At 47.5% G+C, this 7,500-nt stretch overlaps 1 protein-coding gene across 1 annotated transcript in view; it reads left to right on the top strand.

The window, feature by feature from the left end:
- Window positions 1-7,500, top strand: part of LOC125036631 (putative leucine-rich repeat-containing protein DDB_G0290503) — a 39,919-nt gene that overhangs the window by 11,294 nt on the left and 21,125 nt on the right. The gene's annotated exons all lie outside the window — the stretch shown is intronic.

The following is a 7,500-nucleotide window of genomic DNA, read 5'->3' on the forward strand; positions in this document are numbered from 1 at the left end:
AAAGGTGGTAAATGACCCATCTTGTTCACCCTTTTACTTGCCACAGTTAGGACCTGGGACGTCTATTATTATTGCTTCCATAAAAATGACAAACTATTGTGACCGTATCTCATACTGATGGACTTATCTTGATGTGAATGATTATATAATTTTTTCATTATTCTTGTTTTTAATATTGCCATCGAGGTTATGTGTCAAATTCACTATTAATGCAATTGGATTATAAATATTACCACTGCTGTCATGTGTGTGTGCTTTTATATTACTACCCAACACTAAGCCCTTACACCGGTACCCAACTAAAATCTGACGGGGGATATAGCACACTTTGGAGGGACCGAGCGGGGCCCAGCTCTGGCCCTTAAGCCGCTTATCGGGGTACCTCTGGCTCACAGAACCCTTATACAGATAGTGACTTTATAATTTTTGGCGCCTAACGTGCGGGCGGTGTTACTATGGAGTTGTGTTGATGTGTTCCAGTATAGATTTTTCCTGTCAGGTAATGTCACTTGCTCCCTCCCTCCCTCCCCCTCCCCTTCCCCTTTCCCCTTTCCCCCCCCCCCCTCCCTCCCTCCCCCCCCCCCTCTCCTCTGCTTCATCTTTTCTCCCCCTTTTCCTCTCTCTTCTCTCTCTTCTCTCTCTCTCTTTCCTCTCTCTCCTTCTCTCTTCGCTCTCTCTCTCTTTTCCTCTTTTCCCTCCTCTCTCACCCTCTCTCTCTCTTTCTCCCCTCTCTCTCTCTCTCCCTTCTCTCCCTCTCCTCTCCCTCCTCCCTTTCCCCCTCCCTCCCCTCCTCCCCCTTCCTCCCCCCTTTTCCCCCCCCTTTCTCGCACCTATTTTTAAACCCCCAGTTTTAAAAACGCAAAGTTTCCCAATTGTTGCTTCATCACTTTAAAGTCCCAAATTTTTAAAGCACCCCCTCAATGAAAACCCTTCGCACGCGCTTCAAAAACGGAAATCGATTTTAGCCCCCTACCCCAGCCCAGGATTTTCCGCCTCAGAACCTGCCTCATTTACTTGCTTCGGCACCTTGCTTTCAGTTTTTTCCCTCTGCACTGGTTCGGCGAAGCTCCAAAAAACATTTTCCACACCCAACACCAACCCTACCCCGCGGGAAACCCGTAAGGCCCCCTGCAGCGGGAGGTTGCTCATAACATATGGTTTTGTACGGGGGTTTTTTAAAGCAACGTTTTTTTTGTTTTTTTTCCAAAAAAAAAAAAATGCATCCCGCCCCGTCTCTGTTTGTACACTTTGGGTTTTTTATAAAAAAATTTTAACAAATAATAAAAAAGGGGAAAAAATTTACTTTGTTTGCATTCGTTTTTTTTATTTTTTATTTTTTTCAATAAAAAAAAGGTAAACAAGTCCGGTGGTTATTTCGGGGCAGTTTTGGACGGGGATGTTTTGGTTTATCTTTCCCCTGGTTTTTTGCTGGCTTTGAAAACCCGTTCTGTAAATAAATGGTTCACCCCCATACTTCACTTCTGTTTCTCTGTGTCTGTATCTTTTCCCCCCTCTGGGGTCTGTCTTTTCTCTTGTCGTTCTCTCCCCCCCTTGTGTCTGCTCCCCTCTCGTGCCTGCCCTCTCTCTCTTTCCCTGTCTTCTCTATTTGTTTTGTCTTCTTTCCCCGTGTCTGTCTTTTCTTTTCTGTTTTCCGTCTTTCCCCCTGTGTGTCTCTCTTCTGTGTTTTCCTGCCCCCTCTCTCTGTGTGTTGTCCTTCGGGTGTGCCCTGCCCTTCTCTCTGTTTTGTCGTCTTTCTGGGGTGTTTTTCTCTCTTGTGTGTTGTCTTTTCTTGTGTGTCTGTATCTTTTTTCTGTGTTTTCCGTCCCCTCTTTCTTGTTTTGTTGTCCCCTCTCTTTTTCTGTTTTGTCTGTCTTTTTCTGTGTGTGTCTTTTCCTTCTCTCTGTGTTCTGCCCCCTCCCCCCCTCTCTGTCTTTCTCCTCTTTTGTTTTTCTTTTCCCCCAAATCTGGTTTTGTCTCTCTCTCTGTTTTTCTGTCTCTTTTTTCTCTGTTTCTTTTCTCTGGGGTTGTCTCTTCTCCTGTGTCTTGTCTCTCTCTGTGTCTCTCTTGTGCCCTTGTTCTCCCCCTCCCTGTGTCGGGTCTCTCTTGTGTCTGTCTCTCTCTCTCCCCTTGTCTTTTCTCTCTCTCTCTTTGTTTTTTGTCCCCCCTCTCTCGGTGTGGGGGCCCTTTTCTCTCTGTGTCTTTCTCTGTGCCCTGCCCTTTTTTCTATTGCCCTGTCTCTTCTCTGGTTGTCTCCCCCTCTGTTTTCGGTCTTTTTCCTTTGTGCCTGCCCTTCTTCCCTTTTGCCTGTCCCCCTCTCTCTGTGTCTGTCTCTCTTTTCCTTTGTATGTCTCCTTTTCCGTTCTGTCTTTTCTTTTGTGTCTGTCTTCTCTGTGTGTCTGTCCCCCTCTCTGTGTGTGTTGTCTGTCCCCCTCCCCTCTTTTTGTGTGTCTTTTCCCCTCTCCTTGTTTTGGTCTGTCTCTCTCCGGGTTTGTCTTTTCCTTCTCTCTGTGTTGTCTCCCTTTTATGTGCCTTCTCTCTCCCCCTGGTGTCTGTCTCTCTCTCTCTGTGTCTGTCTCTCTCCATCTTTTGTGTCGTTTTCTCTGTTTTTGTCTGTTTTTTTTGTCTCTGTTTTTTGTCTTGTCTCTTTCTTCCCCTTTGTTTCTGTCTCTGTCTTGTTCTCTGTCTCCCCTCTAATGTCTTTGTCTTTTGTTTTTCCCTTGTCTTGTTTTTCTTTTTTTGTCTTTTCCCCTCTTTCTTCTTTCTCTCTCTCTTTTTCCTCCCCTTTTCCCCTTTTCTCCCCTCTCTCTCCCTCTGCTCCCCCTTCCCCTCTTTTCTCTCTTCTCTCTCTTCTCTTTTTTCCTCTCTTTCTCTCTTTTCTCTCTCTCTCTCTCTCCCCTCCCCTCTCTTTTCTCTCTCCCCCTTCTTTCTTTTCTCCCTCTTTTTTCTCCCTCTTCTCTCTCTTTCTCCTCCCCTCTTTTCCCCTTTCCCCTCTCTTTCTCTCTCCCCTCTCTTCTTCTCTCTCTCTCTCTCCCCCCTCTTTTCTCTCTCTTTTCCTCTCTCTTTCTCTCTTTCTCTTTTCTCTTTTTTCGCTCTCTCTCTCTTTTTCCTTCCCTCCCTTCCCCCCTTCCCCCACGCATTCACACTTTCTCTGTTCTCTCTGGCTTGCCGTTCTCTTATTATTAGTCTAGATTTTATATTCAGAACTGGACCCCCTCATATCACCCCGAAAATTATTTCCCTTTTGAAAAAATTTAAATTTTCTGCCCGTACTTAATATTTTTTTTTTCGGAAAAAAAGAAGACAGACAGAGGGTTAAGAACTTTTTGGGGCTGGTTTTTAAACCCGTTTTTTGCAGCCACAAAAAAAAAAAAAAAAAAAAAAAGAAAAAAAAAAAAAAAACCCCCCGGGCAGTTTTTTGTGAGTGTTTTGGAAATAAATTTTGGGGGATTTCGGTTTTAAAAACCCACTACCCACCACGCACCACACGCACCGCGTATGCACGAAACGCCCCGGCCCCGGGGACAAACAGAACGCGCGCGGTGGTGTGTGTGGGTTTTGTCGTGTGTGTGTGGTTTTGTTGTGTGTGTTTTGTGTTTTTGAGAATCTAAAAGGTTTTTATTTGTATATATATTATTTATTTTATATATATGCTTTTTATACTAAAAATTTTATATATTTTAATATATTTATTTTTTACTAATACATTTATATTTTTATATAAAAAATATATTTATTTTTTATTAATATATATAAAATATATTAATTTATTTTAATTTATATATTATTTATATATATTTTTTTGTAGGGGGACGCCTAAACCCCATGGTTCAAATGGGGGATGTGTATGTATATAAAAATTTATATATATATATTGGAATTTAATATTTATTTTTCATATTATCCACCCCCACTTTTATTTATGGATTTTTATTTTATATATATTTTTTATATATTAAAAAAAGGTTGGGTTTACCCAGGGGTACTTTTCCCGGATTGGGGTTACAAAAAAAAAAAAAATGGATTTCCATGCTGGGCATGAACTAGGGTTTAAATTTTTCTGGTCCTGGCCCTTTGGTATTAAGCCACGCCCCCTGTCTTCATGTTGTGCTTGACACGCACGGGGTGGGGTGAGGGGGGGGGGAGGGGAGGTTATAGCCACGTGTCTCTACATTTGAATTTTTGTCCCAAGGGGCCCCCCCCCCCCTTTAACCCCAAACCCCCGGGGTTTGAAAAGGCGGTGTATTTGTTTTTTAACCCAATACTTTGTTTGTAAAAAAAAATTTTCTTTTTTTTAATGCGAAGGAACTTTAAAAAGAAGAATGAAAGAGAATGAATTTCAAAGGGTATTAACCGGGATCCCAAAAGGCGCAAACCCTTTTGGGAAATTTGGGAAAACATATTATAATGCCCATACTTCACTTCCCCGCCACACATATTTCCAACCCCCTTCTTTAAACCTCGAAATGAGAGAGAGAGAGGTGAGAAAAGAGAGGAGAGAAAAAAGGAGAGGGGCGAACCCCCCCGAGAGGGGGGAAAGGAGAAGAGAAAAGAGGAGAGAGAGATGAGAAAAGGAGAGGGGATTTTTGAAGAGGAGAAAAGAGGGGAGAAGGAGGAGAGGGGGAAGAGAGGAGAGAGAGAGAGAGAGGCGCAGCGGGGATTGAATGCTGGTCAGTAAAATTTTTTGACGAGCCGTACATTGCCCCAAAATTCCCGCTCGCGTGCACCAAAACCACACACAAAACCAACACACAACACAACAAAACCCCACAGAGAGAGGGGAAAGAAGAGAGGAAGGAGATTTTTGATGAGAAGAGGAGGAGGAGAAAAGAGAGGAGAGAGGAGGAGGGGGAAAAGGGAAAAGTGGAGAGAGGAGAGGGAGAGAGGAGGGAGGAGGGGGGGGGAGGAGGGGGGGAAGAGTGGAGAGGAGGGAAGTGGGAGGGGAGGAGGAGGAGGAGGGAGGAGGGAGGGGGAAGGGAGGGGAGGGGGGGAGAAGGAGAGAGGGAGGAGAGGATGAGAAGAGAGAGAAGAGAGAGATGTGAGGGAGAGGGGGGAAGGAGAAGAGAGGAGGAAAAAGAGGGGAAAAACGAGAGAGGGGAGAGTAGTGGGAGGGGAGAGCGAAAAGAGAGAAGAGGAGAGAGAGAAGAGGGAGGGAGAAGAGGAGAGAGGAGAGGGGAGGGGAGAGAGAGAGGAGAGGGGGGGGGGGGAAGAGGGGAGAGGGGAGGGGGAAAAGGAGGGAGCGGAGAGGAGAGAGATAGAAGGGAGGAGAGTGGGGGAGAGGATAGAGGGAAGAGGGAGAGAGATGGGGGAGAGGAGGGGAGAGAGAGAAGAGAGTGAGAGGGGAAGGGGAGAGAGAGAGAAAAGAGAGGGAGAGGAGGGGAGAGGGAGATTAGATGGGAGAGAGGAGAGGGAGAGAGGAGAGGAGAGGGGAGAGAGAGAGAGGAGGAGAGAGGGGGAAGGAGAGAGGGGGAGAGGAAAAGCGAGGAGAAAAGAGAAAAGGAGGAAGAGAGAGAAAGCGGGGAGAGAGAGGGGAAAGGGAAGTAAAAGGGTGGACCCGAGGGAGAGCGGAGGAGAGAAGAGGCGAGACCCAAAACCAGGGAGGAGAAAAGAGAGAAAAATGAAGAAAGGGGAAAAGAGAAGAGGAGGAGAGGAGTGAGATAGAGGGAAAAAAGGAGAGAGAGGGGAAGGGAAGGAGAGAGAGGGGGAAGGGGGGGAAGAGAGAAAATGAGGGAGGGGGAGAGAGGGAAAATTCCGAGAGGGAGGAGGGAAGAGAGGGGAGGAGAGGGGGAGGGGGTGGCGAGAGAGAGGAGAGAGAGGGGGAGGAAGGAAAAGAGAGCGAGAGTTAAAAGAAAAAGGGATGGGAGAGAGAAAAAACCCCGGGAGAGAAAAGAGAGAGGAGAGAGAGAGAGCGGGGACCCGAGAGCAAGAGGAAGAGAGAGAGAGGGGAGAGAGAGAAAAGGGGAAACCCGGAAGAGAGAGAGAGAGAGTGAAAAGAAGAGAGAGAGAAAAGAGAAGGGGGGAAGAGAGAGGGGTAGGGGGAAAGAGAAGAAAAGGAGGGGGGGAAGAAAAGGGGAAGGGGGAGAGAGAGGAAGAAAAAGAAGAGGGAGGGGGGAAAGGGGGGGGAGGAGGGGAGGGGGGAGAGGGAGAGTGGGAGAGGAGAGAGGAGGGGGGGGGGAGGGGGGAGGAGGGAGGGGGAGAGGAGGGGAGGGAGGAGAGAGGAGAGAGAGAGAGGGGAAGGGGGAAGGAAGGGAGGGGAGTGAGAGGGGGGAGAGTTTTAGGAGGGAGAGGAGGGGAGAGAGGAGAGAGAGATAGTGAGGAGGAGAGAGAGGGGAGGGAGGGGGATGAAAAGAGAGAGAGAGAGAGGGGAGGGGAGAGAGAAAAATTTTGTGAGAGAGAGAGGGAGAGAGGAGAGAGAGAGAGAGAGAGAGATAGAGAGGGAGAGAGGGAGATAGAGAGGAGAGAGAGAGAGAGAGAGAGAGAGAGAGAGAGGAGAGGAGAGAGAGAGAGAGAGAGAGAAGGAGAGAGAGAGAGAGAGAGAGGAAAAGAGTTAGAAAGAGATTTAGAGAGAGTGAGATGAGAGAGAGTAAGAAAATAAGAAGAGAGAGAGAGAGAGAGAGAGGGGAGAGAGGAGAGAGGAGAGAGAGAGAGAGAGAGAGGGAGAGGGAGGAGAGAGAGGAGGAGAGGGAGAGAGAGGAGAGAGGAGAGAGAGAGAGAGAGAGAGGAGAGAGAGAGAGAGGAGAGAGGAGAGAGAGAGAGAGAGAGAGAGAGAGAGAGAGAGAGAGAGAGAGAGAGAGGAGAGAGAGAGAGAGAGAGAGAGAGAGAGAGAGAGAGAGAGAGAGAGAGAGAGAGAGGAGAGAGAGAGAGAGAGAGAGAGAGAGAGGAGAGAGAGAAAGAGAGAGAGAGAGTGTTGTATGGATGAGAGAGTGAGGGGTTGTGAGGAGAGACAGAGTGAGGGTGAGAGAAGTATGAGGGCGGAGGAGCGGAAGTATAGAGCGGAAGAGGAGGGGCATGGAGGGATGAGGAGGAGAGCGTCGAAGAGGAGGGATGAGAGAGAGAGAGAGAGAGAGAGAGAGAGAGGAGAGAGAGGGAGAGAGAGAGAGAGAGAGAGAGAGAGAGAGAGAGAAGAGAGAGAGACACACACACACAGAGAGAGAGAGAGAGAGAGAGAGAGAAGAGAGGAGAGAGAGAGAGAGAGAGAGAGAGAGAGAGAGAGAGAGAGAGAGAGAGAGAGAGAGAGAGAGAGAGAGAGAGAGAGGGAGGGAGAGAGAGAGAGAGAGAGAGAGAGAGAGAGAGAGAGAGAGAGAGAGAGAGAGAGAGAGAGAGAGAAGAGAGAGAGACACACACACACAGAGAGAGAGAGAGAGAGAGAGAGAGAGAGAGAGAGAGAGAGAGAGAGAGAGAGAGAGAGAGAGAGAGAGAGAGAGAGAGAGATAGAGAAGAGAGAGAGACACACACACACACACAGAGAGAGAGAGAGAGAGAGAGAGAGAGAGAGAGAGAGAG

The sequence above is a fragment of the Penaeus chinensis genome, chromosome 21 (genome assembly GCF_019202785.1).
Source record: "Penaeus chinensis breed Huanghai No. 1 chromosome 21, ASM1920278v2, whole genome shotgun sequence".
Lineage (NCBI taxonomy): Eukaryota > Metazoa > Arthropoda > Malacostraca > Decapoda > Penaeidae > Penaeus > Penaeus chinensis.